The 20,660-nt window shown below is 39.0% G+C and overlaps 1 protein-coding gene and 1 pseudogene across 2 annotated transcripts in view; both read right to left on the bottom strand.

Annotated features, from left to right (window-relative positions):
* LOC118840108 (limbic system associated membrane protein) overlaps window positions 1-20,660 on the bottom strand; it is an 837,829-nt gene that overhangs the window by 336,263 nt on the left and 480,906 nt on the right. The window lies entirely within an intron of this gene.
* Window positions 15,875-16,477, bottom strand: LOC118840109 (annotated as a pseudogene).

Genomic DNA, 20,660 nt, shown 5'->3' with positions numbered 1-20,660 from the left:
AAATCACAGACATATACAGAAACAGCCTTCCAATAGAGAAGACCAGCTGTCACAGGCAGCAAAGCAGTCCCAGGACTTGGCATTGGTGTACTGGCAAATACCCCCTGGTTGCTGCTGCCCCATCAATCATGGGCAGTTTGGCCAGCCTGCATTCTTGAACAGCTTTTTTCCCCCTCAATTCAGTTAAGGAATAATTTCTTCAGGTCAATGACATAAGCAGCTCTTTAATTGGATCTGGGATTCTGGTAGGGGTATCTTCCTGTGGTTTATCTGTGGTTACACAAAATCCTCAATCTTAAAGAGAAAATATTTTGACATACAAGCCCCCTGCTTTCCTTCCCCCCACCCTCAATTCCTCTACCAAAAATATCACCACCCCACCACCAAAATATCCAAAGCAAGACCACTGAGTTAGTTAAAGTTTGTTGGAAAAGTTTCTTTTGGGAAAGTAGATAGCAGGAAATGCGTAACATTTTGTTTGCAATGCTAGTTTTGAGTTTTGTGCTCCCCTGGCCCAGTAAGCTAAAGACCTTATAGCAGGGATTCTTAACTTTAGGTTCATAAACTTAAAAAAAAAGATAACTGTATTTCAATATAATTGGTTTCCTTTGTAATCTATATATTTTATTTTATGCACATTAAAAAACAATATTTGGAGAAATGGTCTATAGACTTCACCAGGCCATCAAGAGGGTCTCTCTCTCTTTCATACACACTCACACTCACACACACACACACACACACACACACACACACACACACACACACACGCACTGTGAGTATTCTCTGAGGGTTAATGGTAGAAGGGTAGATGGTGGGAAAAATAAAGGGTGATTCAAGAAATCTGTGTTAACACCCAAAGTCTGTAAAATATGAAGGTAGAAGGGAGGGAATATACTCCTCATCAGAAGGAGAATGGTGTACCGCCATATAGGCATTCTTAGGGAAGTAAATATGTGATCGATTTTAAACAGCAGTATTATCCAGTACAGAGCAAATCAATGAAAGTTGCATAGGTTTTCAGATGCTTCAGGATATTAAAGAATAAGCTGTGTTCCCCCTCTATAAACCATTCCATCCAGAAGAATATTTTTAAATGTATCATAAATCATGATCTCCTCAACAACCAATCAGCACCTAGGGACTCCCCCTCGCTTTGCAAACCCCCCAATTTCCTCATCCCAGAACAATCTGGCCTGCTCTCATGTTCACTCTGACGCAGTTCATCTGACTGGAGAGTTGGTAGGGAAATAATTAGTTTTCCTTCAGATAAGATGCACCCTCATACTGGCAGGTGCCCAGTGCAGAGAACAGAAGTCTTTTCTTTGATAAGTTTAGGATACTTTATGAACATTATTTAAATAATACATATCACATGCTTGAGGGATAAGGCAGGGGGTTTGTGGATGAAATCTTAGAGACGAAGAAAACAAAGCCCAATTACACTGAAAAACTTGCCCATGATAACACAAAAGGAGAGGAAGGAAAGATGAAGGCATTTGATGCACCATTAGATTATAAGCTCCTTGAGGGTAGAAACTTTTTTTTTCTTATTTGTATCCCTAGCACATAGCACAGTGTCTGGCACATAGTATATACTTTGTAAATGTTTACTGACTATTGACTGTAAAGTATTTCACTCTTTATTGACAGTGATAAATGAGGAAGCTATTCTTCCATTCCTTCATTCAATAAATCCATTTACTGAATACTGATAGGGGCTTTTTGGTTTGGGGAAACCAGAGATGAGAGGCTTGCATTTAAGTTCCATCTTTGACACTTACAAAATTTATGATCTTGGGCAAGCACTTCACTATCTGGGCCTCAGCTGTGCCATCGATAAAATGGGTATAATACCTTTGCCTACCTTGCAGTGTTCTTTCAAAGGGAAAACTCTTTTTTACCTTAAAGCCCATTGTAAATCTTAGATCACTACACAAGCATGAACAATTCCTATTACTATATGTGAAATGCCTCTGCAAAGGTAAATGGAGTTTCCTTATTTGGGAATTTCCTATACCGATGAAATCACAGATTATGCAGAACGACAATAACCACTATGCATTGTGGTTATTTTGGTTGATACAAAAATTAACAAAGCTTAATTCCTATCCTTAAGGAACTTAGCATCTAATGGAGAAAAGACTTGGTTCTTGGAAAAGGTCTCATCTGAGCTGAGTCTTAAAGATCATTGGAACATTCAGGAAGCAGTGGGGAAAGGTGAAATTCTAGAAGCCCACTGCAACCTGATGGGACAAAAAAAGAATGGATAGAAAGTGGAGACAGAGATGGGCCAAAATATCGAGGAAGATTGAGTTGGAAAGGAGGAAACTGAAACAATTTAAAGTCAGTTTTAATTTTCTCCATAAAGGATGATATCTGCTAAGAGTGAGTGCAAAGATTGTGGGGAAGGGCAAGGCTTGGAATAGCTTCTGTGGGAGATGCAAAACGGAGTCAAGAAGAAATGAGTAAAAGGTTTATTGAGCCTCGGTGAGTTCCCCTTGGCAATTAAGTAGCAATCACTGTTTCATGACTTTATTGAGCAATGCTTAGCATCCCCAGCAACAGAGAAACTATATCATGAAAGGGTTATCCAGGGTTGGGAATTGGCGAGCTTGTGATGGTAAAAGATCAAGAAAACCAAGGATTCTGGTATTAGAGTACTACTCTTTTTGAAATATTTGACCACAGGATCTAGGCAGTGTAGAGAATTGAGTGAGGCCAGAAGGGAACTGATAGAAAGGAAGAAGAATTTTTTTCTTATTGTTGTTTGTTTTATGCTTCCCATCTTCTATTTATGCTGGGGAGTAGTTCACTTTAGAGTCAAGGACTGAAATGCTTGTTATTCCAAAGACAGCTACACTTTCTTCAGGCCACCTGTGAAGGGAGAGTTGGCATTTTTCTCTGAAAAAGAAGTCTTTGGTTCTCTAGAGTTTGTATTGAAAATCCAGCTATACTAAAGTATATTCTGTGTCAAAAACCTGGCCACATAAAGACATGGTGTCAGTACAGGATAGAGTAAACTCTAACAGTAAAAAAAAATGCAACCTTGCTGAGATAGATCCCAAGGGGAGCATGCTGGCCTTTACCTTTTCTGTAAGGGAAATGTCTTTGTTCTTCTGTATAGCACTCAGACTATTCTACTGGGTGAGTGGGTGGTGGTGGTGGTGGTGAGGTGGAGGAAGGTAAAATAGGAAGACTTTTAAAAGAGTGTACAGAGTCAAGATGCAGGGATGGGAAAAGACATAGTAAGAAACTGAAGTAGAAGAAAGGAAAGGAAAGGAACCATATCGGATGGTAGCTAGTCACAAGGGGAGGGTAAACAGATAAGAAGAATTGCTTTAAGAATTAATTGAGTTCTTAAATGACTCATAATGAAAAATGCTATCCACCTCCAGAAAGAGAACTGATGAAGTCTTGAGGGAAGATTGAAGCATTTTTCCACTTTGTCTTTCTTGCTTTCTTTTTTTTTTTATTTTTTGCAACATGGCTAATACAGAAATACATTTTGTGTGACTTCACAGGTACCCTAGGTACTATATTGTTTGCTATCTCAGTGGGGGGGATGAGCTGGATGGAGGGAGAAATATATAACAAAAAATTTAAATGAATGTTAAGCACAATTTTTTAAGAATTAAAAAAGAATTAATTGGGTTCTTTTTGACACTAAAATGTTTAGACAGGACTGGTCCTGTGAATTTTATAGGTATACGGTACTCCTAAGTTAAGAAACTCCCTCTACTAAGGTGGAATCCACATGTTCTCTGCAACTAATAGTCTTACAGAGATTGTAGGCTACTGAGAAAATAGGTGTCTGGTCCAGGGTCATTCAACCAGTACACATCAGAGTCAGGACACTCTCTTCAAGGTCATACTACCTCCAATTGAATGAAATCAGGGTTAAATGAACAATGTACATCAAACCAAATTCTAGTTAGGAGGACTGTACACCTGTAACAAAAATATGAATATGGCAGGATTGTGGAATATAAAAGAAAAACCAAGTTATTTGGAAGAAATGGTCTCTAATAGTCATGGATGTGCAGAAGGTATTTTTGTTTGTTGTATAGTCTTTTAAAATTGTACATAATAGATCTGCAGTTTCACATACAATTGTGTTTTTTTTTCTATTCTACTCTGTTATGGAAATGTTTGTTTTGTTTCTTAAGTTGAGGATAAAATTTTTAAAAAGGAAAAATAAAACCTCCCATCAGTCCTGATTGTTCTCTTGAAGTACCCTGTTCACTTCAAGTTTCAGAAAGGAGCAAAAAGGGAGGCAGCAAGGACAAAGAGAAACAACAATAGGGCAAAATATGGAAGGAGGGAGTATTCTAGAATAATTTACAACCCTTTAAAAGCTAAGAAGTAGGAAGAGGATAACCAAAAACCAAAGTTAAGGGCTAAGTGTTCTTGTTTTCCAAGCACAAGGGATTCCTTGTCTGAAAATCACACACTAAGATTCAGAGAGAGAATAATGTTAAAAGTTGTACTGAAGAATCTTTCTCGTTGAAACCAGGGATCAGGTAGGCAGGCATACATTTCATAAGACTATTGCATTACAGAATAATAGATTCAGAGCTGGACGGGACCTTGGATTTCATCTAATCCAACAACTTCATTTTAAAGAAAAGGAAACAGACTTAATGAGGTGAAGGGACTAACCTAAATTAACACAGGTATTAAGTGGTAGACCTGGGACATGAACCCAAGTGGGGGTCTGCTGGTAAATGTTTAACAACCAGCTCTCTGAAAAACAAGACACACTTTTAAGTTTAATCTGAATGATTAAAATTTTTTCCATCACTTTCTGAAGTCCAGAGAAAGAATAAAATAGTAAATCAAACCCTGATTTGTAGTGCTTGCTGATTTCAGAGGTGTAAATGCCCACACTGAAAATATAACAATTGCCTCTCCATAGCCAGTATCAGCTGGTTCCAGCACACCCCCAAACCCAAATCTTCTAACTCCAAATCCAGAACTACTTTCCTTTGTACCATGCTGCTTCCTATAGTAAAATCAGATGACTTTTAAAAATACCTGTAGTAGTAAGTTTTCCTCATAAATAGACACACAGGGAGGGGGCAGACCCAAGATGGCAACTGGAAGGCAGGGACTTGCCTAGGTCTCTCCCCCAGGACCCTCCAAACACCGATAAAAAATGGCTCTGAACAAATTCTAGAACTGCAGAACCCACAAAATAGCAGAGGGAAGTAAGGCTCCAGCCCAGGACAGCCTGGATGGTAGCTGGGCAAGGTCTATGGAGCATGGAGCTGGGAGCAGAGGACAGCACAGCACAGCGTGGGCTGTGCTGGGACCAACCAGACCAGAAGACAGGCAGAACAAGCCCTAGCGCCCTAAATCAGTGAGCTGTAGCAGTTACCAGACTTCTCATCCCAAACACCAAAGACAACAGAGGAGGTCAGTGGGAAAAGCTGCTGGGTCAGAGTGAAAGGAGTTCCTGGTTTGGCCACCCCCACAACCCCCCCGGGGGCAGCTATAGAACTACAGCTGCAGTTGCTTCTGGCCCCAGGTCCACCTGGTGGGAGGAATTAAGTGGCAGATCAGAGCTGGAGTACAGAGCCTGTTTAAGATCTGAGTCAGGTCTGGGTTGGCAGTTCTTGGGGGAGAAGGAGTGCTGGTGTGGCAGAGCTTGCTGTATAGAAATAGCTCTAAAAACAACAGTGCTACTTTAAAAATTAGAGCAGAGCAAGTGGAAGCTAGTGACTTTATGAGAAATCAAGATATTATAAAACAGAACCAAAGGAATGAAAAAGTGGAAGACAATGTGAAATATCTCATTGGAAAAATCACTGACCTGGAAAATAGATCCAGGAGAGATAATTTTAAAATTATTGGACTACCTGAAATCCATTATCAAAAAAGAGCCTAGATATCATCTTTCAAGAAATTATCAAGAGCCAGAAGGTAAAAGAGAAATCGAAAGAATCCACCGATTGCCTCCTGAAAAAGATCCCAAAAAGAAAACTCCTAGGAATATTGTTGCCAAATTCCAGAGCTCCCAGATCAAGGAGAAAATATTGTAAGCAGCCAGAAAGAAACAATTTGAGTATTGTGGAAATACAATCAGGATAACACAAGATCTAGCAGCTTCTACATGAAGGGGTCGAAGGGCTTGGAATATGATGTTCTGGAGGTCAATGGAGCTAGGATTAAAACCAAGGATCACCTACCCAGAAAAACTGAGTATCATGCTCCAAGGCAAAATAAGGATTTTCAATAAAATAGAGGACTTTCAAGCTTTCTCAGTGAAAAGACCAGAGCTGAATAGAAAATTTGACTTTCAAACACAAGAATCAAGAAAAGCATGAAAAGGTAAACAAGAAAGAGAAATCACAAGGGACTTACTAAAGTTGAACTGTTTTGTTTACATTCCTACATGGAAAGATGATACGTATAATTCCTCAGTATTAGGGTAGCTGAAGGGAATATACAGATAGATAGATAGATAGAAAGAAAGATAGATAGAGGGCACAGGGTAAGTTGAATATGAAGGGATGATATCCAAAAAAATAAAATCAAATTAAGGGATGAGAGAGGAATATATTGAGAGAAGGAGAAAGGGAGAGAAAGAATGGGGTAAGTTATCTTGCATAAAAGTGGCAAGAAAAATCAGTTCTGTTAGGAGGGAAGAGGGGGCAGGTGAGGGGGAATGAGTGAATCTTGCTCTCATCAAATTTGACCTGAGGAGGGAATAACATACACACTCAATTGGATATCTTACCCCACAGGAAAGAAGGTGGAAGGTGATAAAAAAGGGGGGGAAGATAGAAGGGAGGGCAGATGGGGGAGGAAGTAATCAAAAGCAAACACTTTTGAAAAGGGACAGGGTTAAGGGAGAAAACTGGATAAAGGGGGATAGGATAGGAAGGAGCAAAATATAGTTAGTCTTTCACAACATGAGTATTGTGGAAGGGTTTTGCATAATTATACGCACATGGCCTATGTTCAATTTCTTGTCTTCTTAGGGAGGGTGGGTGGGGAGGGGAGAGGGGAGAGAATTTGGAACTCAAAGTTTTAAAAGAAGATGTTAAAAAAAAGTTTTTGCATGCAACTAGGAAATCAGATATATAGGCAATGGGGCATAAACATCTATCTTGCCCTACAAGAAAGTAAGGTAAAAGGGGATGGGGGGGAGTGGGGTGACAGAAGGGAGGGCTAACTGGGGAATGGGGCAATCAGAATATATGCCATCTTGGAGTGGGGGGAGGGTAGAAATGGGGAGAAAATTTGTAATTCAAACTCTTGTGAAAATTAATGCTGAAAACTAAAAATATTAAATAATTTAAAAAGGAAAAAAAAAACAAATAGAGACATAGTTTAGATTAATCAGTTCTTAAGAAGAAAAGAATTGAAGGCATTTCCTGTGGAGGATATTGCCTTTTCCTGCTTGGTATTGCTTTGGTGTATAATTGAAACAACTTATCAAAGCAACAGTTCCTACCAGAAATATAAGGGGAAAAATGAAGGAAGAAAATGAGAAATGGACACAGAAAGAGGGGTAGAAGAAGAGGGTTAAAGACAGTGATTGATTATGTGGGTAAATCTTGTATAATCTGCTTCCTAAAGTACCATAGTGCTCTTCACCGGCAGCTCTGTACCACACTAGAAAGTTTAGTCTCATTTTGATTCAGAGCAGCACCTGGAGCTGCTATTCTAGTCTGGGGCATCTCCTGAGCTGAGACTGCCACACTGAGCAGTCATTCTGTCAATATTCTAACATTTGCCCTAAACCTCATTGTGTTCAGCAAACTCAATGTACTTGTCACTTAGATCATCCAGGCATTAAGGTCATTTAAAGTGATTTTAAAATCACAACCTGTATTACTGAGGCCCCTGCCTTTGTTTTCATTTGAGTATTAAATAGATATTTGAATTTATAAAATGAGAAGACTCTTATGACTTTCAATTTAATACAAGATTCAATTCAACAAAAATCTATAGCAGTTAAGCAATTATTAAGTGCTTCCTATATGCCAGGCAATGTGCTGAGCACTAGGCATAGAAAGGAATGAGAAACAATTTCCAGGAACTCCCAAGCTAATATTAAGCACCTATTGTTTGCAAAACAAGTACAGCACTAGGTTCTGAGGGAGATGTAAAGTTTAGAAAAGATACCCTCTCAGATAGTGAACAGTTTAACAATGTTAAGAAACACATGCAAATAGCAATAATAGAAAATAACAAAGAAAGGTGCCAAATCAAAAGAATATTATAAGATTCTAGGGAGAGAAAGGTCATAACATACTCAGAAATATAAAAGAGATTCTTCCAAGAAGAGCTGAAATTCAAGTTGGGCTTTAAATAATGAATAGGTATCCAGCAGGTGAGATAGGAAGACGTTCTAATTCTAGGCAGAAGGATTAGGAAGAGCAAAGCCATAGAGATGGCTTTCAGGGTATATGGTGGGAATATCAAATAATTTAGTTTGCCAGGGAATAAAGGGAAGCCAAGGGGAGTTGTATGAGAGGAAGCTAGTGAAATTGGATGGCATTATATTATAGAGGACCTTGAATGTCTAGCTTAAGAGTCTGACCTTTATTCAATAGACAATAGGAAGCCAATGAACATGTTTGAGCACAAGAATGACATGGCCTTATTGACACATGAGGAAGATGGGCCTGGAAGTATTGTGTAAGCCAGACTGAAGATGGAAAAGTCAGGAATATCTCTTTGAAAGCTTCTGCCATAGTGGTTGTTAATAATCTAGTCATAAAGAGTGATACTACAGACAAGTGAGGAGAGCAAAGAATAGTTTACCTGCCAGATCTATGGAGAACAGAATTTATGACCAAACAAAAGACAGAGAACATTATGAAATGCAAAATGGATAATTTTGATTACATTAAATTAAAGGGGTTGTATACAAACAACCAAGATTAGAAGGGGAGCTGAAAGCTGGGAACCAATTTTTATATCCAGTGTCTCTGATAAAGGTCTCATTTCCAAAATACATAGAGAACTGAGTCAAATTTATAAAATTATAAGTCATTCCCCAGTTGATAAATGGTCAAAGGATATGAACAGGCAGTTTTTTGAATGAAGAAATTAAAGCTATCTATAGTCATATGAAAAAATGCTCTAAATCACTATTGATTAGAGAAATGCAAATAAAACAACTCTGAGGTATCACATCATACCTATCACATTGACTAACAGGATAAAAGAGGAAAATGATAAATGTTGGAGAAGATGTGAGAAAATTGGGACACTAATGCATTGCCAGTGGAGTTGTGAATTGATTCAACTATTCTGGAGAGCAATTTGGAACTATACCCACCTTTGGCCCAGCAATACCACTACTAAATCTGTATACCAAAGAGATCAGAAAGATGGGAAAAGGACCCATATATACAAAAATATTTATAGCAGCTCTTTTTTGTGGTGATCAAGAATTGGAAATTGAGGAAATACCCACCAATTAGGGAATAGCTGAATAAGTTGTAGTATACTCATGCAATGGAATACTGTTTTTCCCTAAGAGATTATGAACAGGCAGACTTCAGAAAAACCTGGAAAGTCTTGCTTGAACTGATGCTGAATGAAGTGAGCAGAACCAGGAAAACATTGTATATAGTAACAGCAACATTGTGAGATGACCAACTTTGATAGACTTTGCTCTTAGCAATATAAGACAATTCCTAAACACTCCTGATGGAAAATGCTATCCACATCCAAACAAAGAAACATGGAGTCTGAATATGGAGCAAAGCATACTATTTTTCCTTTTGTTGTTATTTTATTCTTTCTCATGGTTTTTCCCTTTGATTCTAATTCTTCTTTACAACACGACTAATGTGGAAATTTTTGATATGATTGTACATGTATAGCCTATATCAGAATGTATGCTGTCTTTACAGAGGGAGGGAAGGGGAGAAAATTTAAAACTCAAAATTCTATAAAAGTGAATGTTGAAAACTAATATATATGTATATATATATATATGTATATATATATACACACACACACACAAACACATATATATACATATATACACACACATATATATACATACATATATACAGACATACACATATATATATATAAATATAAAAATATATATATATATTAGAATAGTGGGTGGTATTGAGAGTGTGCATATAAGTAGTGTTAGTATAAGGGACAGATGCTGGAGATACTGAGGAGTTATTATTTGTCATGTCTTTTCACTGTTTAAACACTTGAGATCAAAATCTCCTTATATATGTTCAATAAACTGCCTAGCAGTGGATTCTAAGAGTGAAAAAATTAAAAAAAAAGAAGGAGCCCCAGGTAATTTAAATAACTCCTCCCAGTCACCCAAGGAGAAGCAGGGAATAGGGAAACAAGTGTGGAGTTTGGGCACAGTCACATACTAAAGTCCCTCTAAATATTCGACACTTCTAAAAGGTCATAAGCACAATAAGCAATTAAAGAGAGAAAGTTTGTGATGCATGCTGGATTCTGATTCACTAATAATTAGGATATGAGTCACAGCTGTAGATTCATGTAGACTGCCTAGGAATGTGAATTGGCTGTGGCTGGTCCATCCCTAGAGGATTGAGAAGTGAAAGCAAAATCATATTACCAGCCCAAGTTCCTTCCTGTACCTAAAATTCTTAATTGAATCTACGTAAGGCAAGTGTTTTGAAAGTCGTGTTCAAAATATTTTTCTATACCCCCAGTGCACTTCCTTGATACAAGAAGCAGACAAAAACCACTGTATCCCACGGTCTTACAAGTAGACGGTAGCCCAAAGATCAGCAAATCTAATTCATACCCCAAAAGGAACGTCAACTACAACACCTCTGATAATTGGCTTTCAATCCTTCGCTAGAATCTAGAATCTTTCCTAGAAGAAGGAAGAAGATAAAAAAGGGGGGATGATAGAAGAGAGGGCAGATAGGGAGAGGAGATAATCAAAAACAAACACTTTCGGAAAAGGACAGGGTTAAGGGAGAAAATTCAATAAAGGGGAATAGGTTAGGAAGGAGCAAAATATAATTAGTCCTTCACAACACGAGTATTGTGGAAAGGTTTTACATAATGATATACATGTGGCCTATGTTGAATTGCTTGCCTTCTTGGGGGGGGGGGGAGGGAAGAGGAGAGAAAATTTGAAACTCAAAGTTTTAAAAACAGATGTGCAAAAACAACAAAAAAAGTTTTTGCATGCAACTAGGAAATCAGATACACAGGCAATGGGGCACAGAAATTTGTCTTGCCCTACACAGGAAGGGAAAAGGGGATGGGAGGGGAGTGGGGTGACAGAAGGGAGGGCTGACTGGGGAATGGGGCAACCAGAATATATACCATCTTGGAGTGGGGGGAGGGTAGAAATGGGGAGAAAATTCATAATTCAAACTCTTGTGAAAATCAATGCTGAAAACTAAATATGTTAAATAAATTAAATTTAAAAAATAAAAGATAAAAATGAATTAAAATAAAAAACCATAACTGCCAATAAAAAAAAAGAAAAACCCCAATAAGGAGGAAGTTCTCGAATCATGGAAAAGCCCATTTCACATTTGGGCAGCTTTAACTTTTTGAAAAGAAAAACCTGCTTTTTCCTTCCCCTGAAACTAAGCAGAAAATAAAACCTACCCATTGCTTCTAATTTAGCTTCGTTAGGCCAGGCAGAACAAATCTAAACTCTTTTCTACATGACAGACTTTCAAATACCTAAGAACAACTATTAAATTCTTGCTGTTTTCTCATCTTCAGAATAAATATCCACAGTTCACAGAAACATAGGATTATGGACCAAAGGATCACAAATTTAGAGCTGTTACAGATGTCTCCCTCCCATTTTATAACTGAGGAAACTGAGACCTAGAGCAATTAAATGACTTGTCCAAGGTTATATGGCCACTATCAGTGATAGGATTTCAGTTAGTCAGTCAATAAACATTTAGTAACTGCCTCCTATGTGCCAGGCAATGTACTGAGCTCCATATCCTCTACTTAATCCGCTCCATCCTTCAACTCATCCTTTTACTGGTTCCTTACCTCTCATGCTTCCTAGTTTTTTCACCTCCCTGGTAACCCTCTCTTTTTAATGCATCTTGGTTTATCAATGGCTACCCTTAAACATGGTACTTAGAAAACAAACCAAAATCACAATATTCCAGAATAGAATACAGAGGTATTAGTACATCCCTTATTTAGACTTTGAGTCTTTCCTAATAGGCACAAGATTACATTACCTATTTTGGCTGCCATGTTACATTGTTGATATATATTTATCTTGAGATTCACTAAAACCCTTAGGTTTTTTCAGATGAATTACTACTGTCTAGTCACGCCTCCCTCCATGACAGTATATTTGTAAAGATGATTTTTGAACCCCAGTAGTATAGATGACTGTCCTGAAATTCAGAAAGACCTGGGTTCAAGTCCGGCTACTGATATATACAAGCTGTATGATCATCGGCAAGTAGTTTAACCTTTCTGTATGCTAGAAAAGTTAACTAAGAGTAACAGTTATAGAATTACTTGTCTATATTGGTGAAGGAAGTACCCTTCATTAATGAAATCATAAGTCCAAACAACAGGGAACAAAAAGATACTTAGATTTATACCCATTAGTTTTTATTTGATTATATTTAAATCATCATTCTAGTCTGTGCAGTTCTTTTTAGATCCTGTCATTCAGTGTGCTCATGTCATCTGCACATTTATAGGTCAAAGCAAAATGTTGAATGATTTTTGAATAATAAATAAAATGTTGAATGGGACATGACCAAGTACAGATCCTTGTAGCATTCTGAGGGAGACCTCCCACTGGGTCTGATCATTCAACCAGTCTTACTCCATGTAAGTAAACTTTCATGTAGTTCATATCTTTCCATCTTGTTCACAAGGATAATATGAGAAATTTTGATAAATGCTTTGTTGAAATCCAGGTATATGGTGTTGTAATGGCAAGCAAAGTGGGACTTTTAGCTGTTTTTTTTCTATTGGAGTGCTTCTAAGCACTAAGGCAATCAAGGGCCTTTGATTGAGTCTTGCCTTTTTTTGAATCAGGGGTCTTTGATTGAATCAAGAGTCCTTGATTAGAAACAGTATATATACTCTGAGGTTAGCATTTTGCTTTGGGGCTTACGCATTGGAAGATTGTTTGTGTGATCTGGCCAGAGGAGACTCTAGGTAGCTGTTAAGGAGCACCCCCCTGCCCCAGCTTTGAAAACCCAGATGTTGGTGCTTCTCTCTCTCTGGTAATTGTATGTATTGCTATAGTATGTCAGTTAGAAGCCTGTCTGTTGATTTGTGTTATTTTTTCTATTTTGTAATTTCTGTTAGTATTTTCTCTGAAGTTCAGGGTGCTGACTTTTTCCCCTGAACTGAGTGAATGATATATGTATGTTTAATTAAAGTGAGATTGTAAACCCCTTAAAGTTGCTTTCCTTAGAAAAGCAGAACAAAGAACCTGTGCTAGCAGCCCTCCTGTGTGCTGGTGCTATTGGCCTTACACCCCCACAGTAGCTGCAAGTAACATTATCGTTACAAGTGTCTATAGCATTCCTCTGACTGAGCAGTTTAGTAGCAGTCAAAAAAAGGAAAGTGAGTTACTCTGACATTGACTGCTCTTAATAAAGCCATGCTGAAATTGGTGATATTGCTTTTCTTTGTAAATAATCATTGATCATCTCTTTAAATATGCAATCTTTGTTCTGTAAAATTTGGATTCAGTCAAAGGGCCACACTGGAGGACCCAAAGGGCCACATATGGCCTTGAAGCCACAGGTTCCCCACCCTGGAATATTGTAAGGAATATAACTCAAGCTCATTAGTCTGACTCCTCAGAAGTTAAACAGGGACTTTTATTTGGGGGCAAAAATTCCTTCCCAGAGCATACTTATGTATATGCACATGTTTATATACATATATACATGTATCCTTATAGGTGCATGATATGAACGTATGCATCTATGTATGTGCATATATACACACTGGTAATGCATACAATAAAGTCAATTGATTACCTATACCAGAGGCATTTAACTTTTTTCATGTTGACATGGACTCTACTGTCAGTCTGGTGAAATCTATGGACTCCTTCTTAGAATAATGTTTTTAAGTGTATAAAATAATGTTTTTAAGTGCATAGGGTTACAAAGAAAAGGAAAGGTTAGTGAATATAAAGATTTTTTTTTCTATCCAAGTTATGGATTCGGATTCCCTCTGGACATCAAGTTAAGAACCCTTGCCCTGGAGGCTAAAATCTAAATGGAGATTGAATTTATTCATTTGAAAGGTACCCAACAGTCAATAGAGGTGATTATAATGCTATAAGTACTAGTTCTGTGACTAACACAATATCATTAATCTAATACTATAATCTGACTTGGTTATGAATGTCCTTAAGACAGGAAGATATGCACATTAAATTCCATTATGACATCTTATCTTTCTGTGTAACAACAGCTACAGAATATCTGAGCAGAAGCTAATGTCTGTCCCCACTCCACCTTTTAAGCAATTTTCTTTTTTTCATTAATAAATTTATTTTTTATTTTTAGTTTACAACACTCAGATCCACAAGTTTTTGGGTTCCAAATTTTCTCTTCCTCCCTCTCCTCTCCTCCCCACTCCCCCCCCCAAGATGGCATGTAATCCAATGTAGGTTCTACATATACCTTTACATTGAACTTTTTTACATAATAGTCTAGTTGTAAAGAAGAATTATAACCAATGGAATGAATCATGAGAAAGAAGAAACAAAACCAAGAAAGAAATTTAAAAAAAGAGAGCAAATAGTTTGCCTCAATCTGCATTTAGACTCCATAATTCTTTCTCTGGATGTGCATAGCTTTTTCCAACTTGAGTCTTTTGGAGCAGTCTTTGCACCTTGTATTAATGAGAGGAGTCAGGTCTATCAATGTTAGTCCTTACAGATACCATGTGTCTATAATCGTGTGTAATGATCTCCTGGTGCTGCTTCCCTCACTAAGCATCAGTTCATATAAGCCATTCCAGGTTTTAATGAAGTCCGTCTGCTCCTCATTTCTTATAGCAGAATAGTATTCCATTACATTCATATACCACAATTTGTTTAGCCATTCCCCAATTGATGGGCATCCCCTTGACTTCCAATTCTTTTCCACCACAAAAAGAGCTGCTATAAATATTTTTGTACATTCAGGTCCCTTTCCTACTTGTATAAACTCTTTGGGATATAGCCCTAGAAGAGGTATTGCTGGGTCAAAGGGTATGAACATTTTTATGGCCCTTTGGGCATAGTTCCAGATTGCTCTCCAGAATGGCTGGATCAGTTCACAATTCCACCAAGAATGTAACAATGTTCCAATTTTCCCACATCCTCTTCAGCATTTATCATTTTCCTGTTTTGTCATGTTAACCAATCTGACAGAAGAAATGTGGTACCTAAGGGTTATTTTGATTTGCATTTCTCTAATCAATAGTGATCTAGAGCATTTTTCATATGATAATAGATATCTTTAAATTCTTCCTCTGAAAACTGCTTGATCATTTCTCAATTGGGGAATGACTTGTATTCCTATATGGTTCAGTTCCCTGTATATTTTAGATATGAGGCCTTTATCAGAGACACTGATTTTAAAGATTTTTTCCCGATTTTCTGCTTCCCTCCTAACCTTCGTTGCATCAGTTTTGTTTATACAAAAGTTTTAAGCAATTTTCTTTTTTTTTTTAGCTAATCAAATGATTTTATTCTGATCATTTTACATGGTCACTGAACAATCTATACAATAAATTATTTTCTTGTAGCTTCCTGGTGATATTCTCCTGGTTCTTTCCCTTACAAATTTTCTGCACTCATGTGCAGAATGTGGAAGACTGCTTCCACACAGCAGCTGAGTTCTCTTGAGTTTTCAGGCTGGGAGAAAGATATCAGGGAAAAATCAGAACTCTCCAAAGTTTCAGAAGTTTCTCTGTTGCTTCTTACAACTTTCCTCCATTTACATCCGAAAATCCTCAGGTGGAGTCCATAATCTTGGAAAAGCATCAGTTTCTTCTTGGGTATATTCATCTAGCCTTCTAGGTATTTTTTGTGGCTGAGAAATCTCTTCTACTATATTCTTAAGCACGTCTTCTGGAATCTTTTCATCTGGAAAAAGATGTAGGCTTTGCATCATGGTTCTTCTGTGGAGGTTCTTTGGTAACATTCCACAAACAGCTAATTTTACAATTGCCACTGGATCCCGCTGGTGAAGGTGAGCTGCTGTTAACTTGTCTGAAACCACCTGGGTAGCCTATGTGCGAAGAGTATACTTTTTTTTTCCCATTTGTTTCCAGAAAATGCAATATGCCTTGTGTTCTTTATGACAACATGATCCCCACACTTACTCAATTGATGGTATACAGGTTTATGGAGCCCTTGAAGTCTGACTGATGCTATTGCTGCAAGTTTGCCTGGAGGTTGCATTTTTCCATCTAAGAGATACCATATTCGGCCAAAAGTGGCCCATTGCTGTTGTGCTCTGGAGAAACTTGACATTGCGCCCCGTCCGAAACCTGCCGGTCCTGGGCCACCCCAAGACTGTCTTTTAAGCAATTTTCAATGCAATGTAACTGTTGTCATAGAAAAAACAGCTGATTCCAGAATCAGAAAATCTGGATTTAAATTATCTCTCTCCCATTTAGGTAACAATGGATAGGTTTTTAGACATGTCTGGGCCTCTATTTCCTCATCTATTAAATGCAGGGATTTGGTCTGGGTAACTTCCAAGTTCCCCTTCTAATTTTTATGATCTAATCGTAACATAATAAAATAAGACAGATCCTTGCTTGGAGTTCAGTGTGTTAGAATGTAATCTATAGCACTGAACAATTCTAACATGATACTTAAAAAAGTGATTACTTACAAATCCAGAAATTAGAACATGATGCTAAATTCTGGCTTTTTCTTCATTAAGGAAATTTATGGTTTATAACATTTTGCCCTAGAGTAGTTAATGGAACAGATATTTAAATTCATTAAAATTTAAAATTTATGTGGATCTTTTAAGATTAACAGGAGACAGGAAATTTGGCTTTCAATCTGGATTTAAATTAGACAAAAATCATCTCAATAGCTCAGATTCAGTATCTCAAAAAACAGTCTTTTTTATGGGTGGATTTAATGTAAGAATGTTAATATTAAAAGAAGAAATTGGCAGAGGATCTTCTCTCCTTTGTTTTCATTATATTGACTTAATGAAGGTGATTAAACAGCAAAGGTCCTGATAAGTGACAGATCACCACTTCTTCTATATTGTGAATGAACTAAGGGATCAGCATTTCCTTTTAAGATAGGATTCTATTTTTTAAAGCTATGCTTATACCTAAAGAATATAGAAGAAGATGCACAGATTGAATGAATTCTCTCACTATAAGCAAGATATCTTAGGTCAGGGTACACATAGAGAAAGAGATGGGGAGAGAGGGAGAGAGAGAGAGAGGGAGAGATGGGAGAGGGAAAGATGGAAGAGGGAAAGATGGGAGAGGAAAGATGGGAGAGGGAAGGGGAGGGAAAGAGACAGACAGAAAGACACAGAGACAGAAACAGAAACAGTAGGAAATGAGAGCGGAGGGAATGACAGACAGACAAACAAACACAGAGAAACAAAGAGAACAAATTAGAATACACTGAGCAATGCTAACTGAATTTTTAATTTTGGTTGCATAAAAATCTAGCCAAACAAAGTAAAAATTGACCCCTCTGGTTTCATAGATGAACAACCCAGGTCAGGTGTATAAAGTAAACAAATGTGATAAGTGGAAACATAGGATGGAAAGTGGGATTCAAAAATATTCGTCCTATCTCAACAGTTTAAATTGCCATTATCATCCTAGATGAACACGTTGTAAAATACTAGTTTGTCAGAATTTCTTTTCCGAACAAGTAAATTAATAAATGATTTTTGACAAGTTTTTCTCTGCCTTTGTCTCATATATCTGCATGTTTACATATATTAATGTGTACATGTACACATTTATATGTGCATGGACACATAATAGACCTATGCACATATGTATATGTGTGCATACATATGTATATATGTATAGATGTATGCATTCAGAGTGCCAAGGTAAGGCTAGGTAGGTTCAGATCTAACCAAGTATAAAATCATAGCCCACTGGTCACTCATTAGTCATTTTGTTGTTGTTTAGTGGTTTCAGTCATGTTCGACTCTGTGACTCCCTTTTGGGGTATTCTTAGCTAAGGCACTGGAACAGTTTGACATTTCATTCTCCAGTTCATTTTACAGATGAGGAAACTGAGGCAGACAGGGTTAAGTGACTTGCCCAGCATCACAAAGCTAGTAACCATGTGAGGCCAGATTTGAACTCAGAGTGGTCTTCCTGATTCCAGTCTCACAGTGCTCTATCTATTGTACCACCTAGTTGCCCTAGTCAGTCAGTACACCCTACTTATCTATTCATATATGCATATATAGACATTACCATGTATGTATGTACACATATATGTATATACCCACATATGTGTATATATGATTGTATGTGTCTAAGTTCCAATCTGTTTAAATTTGGAGTGTCTCATCAACAGATTTGCTTCAGAGTAAGGAATTTTCCAGCCACAGTAAGTCGTGAAAACCAAAATTAAGGTATAGAAGAGTTATGATCAGACTGGTAAAAAGGAAATCCACACCAGTGAAATAAAAAAATCATTAATTTGGTGAAATAAGTACACTTTCATCAAAGTTATGGTGAAGATTGTACAAAACTTGCTTGTTGATACAACAAACTTACCATTATGTATGTGTGTGTGACTTTTCTACAGAAACATACATATGTCACCTTTTGTGGGCAAGTGGGCTGAGAGGATTTTTTGTGTATATTTATTTTAGTTACTAAAATATTCCATGCACTCTCTTGAAAGGGCTACTTTTCCACTTTAGATATTTAAATTTAATTGGACATTCATTGAGTTAATAAAAATAGGGGCAGAGCCAAAATGGCGTCTGGAAAGCAGGGACTTGCATGAGCTCCCCCCCCCAGGTCCCTCCAAACACCTATAAAAACATCTCTGAATAAAATGTAGAACTGCAGAACCCACAAAATAGCAGAGGGAAGCAGGGCTCCAGCTGAGGACAGTCTGGATGGTTTCTGGATAAGGTCTATCGCAGGGAGCTGGGAGTGGGAGCTGGAAGCAGACTGGAGGACAGTCCAGTGTGAGCTGTGCCTCGACCAAGCAGATCAGGAGACAGGTGGAACAGGACCTGGACCTCTGAATCAGTGAGCTGTGGCAGTTACCAGATTTCTCAACCCACAAACACCAAAGACAACAGAGAAGGTTAGTGGGGAAAGCTGCTGGTCAGGGTGAAAGGAGTTCCGGTTGGGCCACCACCCCAGGGGCGGCAGAGGTGGTGCAGCTTTGAGGCTGCTTCCAGAGCTACAGCTGCAGTTGTTTCTGGCCCCAGGCCCACCTGGTTAGAGGAATTAAGTGGCTGATCTGAGTTGGAGTGCAGAGCCAGCTTAGATCTGAGTCTGGTCCGGGTTGGCGGTTCTTGGAGGAAGAGTGCTGGTGTGGCAGAGCTTGCTGTGTAGAAATAGCTCTGAAAACAACCGCACAGCCCCTCAATCTTTGGACAAAGTACTCTCTACTCTACAAGCAGTCATACCCCAACAAAAAACTCAAGGGTCAAGTAAGTTGGCTGGGAACATGGCCAGGCAGCGAAAACAGACTCAAATTCAGACCCAGACTTTGGAATCTTTCTTTAGTGACAAAGAAGACCAAAACATACAGCCAGAAAAAGTCAACAAAGTCAAAGAGCCTACATCAAAAGCCTCCAAGAAAAACATGAACTGATCTCAGGCCATGGAAGAGCTCAAAAAGGATTTGGAAAAGCAAGTTAGAAAAGTAGAGGAAAAATTGGGAAGAGAAATGAGAGTGATACGAGAAAACCATGAAAAACAAGTCAATGACTGGCTAAAGGAGACCCAAAAAAATACTGAAGAAAATAATACCTTAAAACATAGAATAACTTGGCAAAGGCTCGGGGGCGACGGAGGCTGGTGGCCCCGGGCTGTGCCAGGGGCAGCGTTTGTCCTGTCCGGCTACGGGCAGCTGAAGGTGGCTGAGTACTTCGATAGCTGCCAGCAGGTGCAGCTCATGGCCATCCTGTCTCAGGTGAACATGGGCCTCGTCCTGCAGCTCCACAGGGCCAACACCCGTGATGTAGTGGTGCAGGTGAACCCATGCCAGGACGCCTCGGTGCAGTGCTTGCTCGGCTGCCGCACCCTGGTCCACCGAGGCCAGGAGCCAGGAGACCTCGCACGGACCAGGGCCGCATCCCTGCCACCACCGGCCTCCGCCTCCCGTGCATGGCAGCCCTGGGGCCAGAGCCCCGCAACCCCTGCGCTTCCCGTGCATCCTTGCTGTCTACTAGCCCGTGGCCTTGCGCCTCCTCGCCACCTTCGTGGAGGAGGTGGAGGAGGCCGAGGCCAAGGCCCCACGAGGAAGGCCGCTGGCCACGAGACTCAGTCCCCCCCTAGGGAGGCGCCCAAGGCAGCGGAGAGGCCCAACCACAAGCCCGAGTGCGGGGAGGGTGCGGCGGATGCGCCGAGGCCCAAGCCCAGGAGGGCGGCAGAGGCCAGGCCCAGGCCACAGTACGAGCTACCTGGGAGGATCAGCCGCCCTGGCCCGACGGCCTGAAGGACGGAGAGCCCGGGGAGCC

The sequence above is a fragment of the Trichosurus vulpecula genome, chromosome 2, assembly GCF_011100635.1.
Source record: "Trichosurus vulpecula isolate mTriVul1 chromosome 2, mTriVul1.pri, whole genome shotgun sequence".
NCBI classification, from domain to species: domain Eukaryota; kingdom Metazoa; phylum Chordata; class Mammalia; order Diprotodontia; family Phalangeridae; genus Trichosurus; species Trichosurus vulpecula.
The sequence above is the reverse complement of the archived record's forward strand: the minus strand, read 5'-3'. Positions and strand labels throughout refer to the sequence as shown.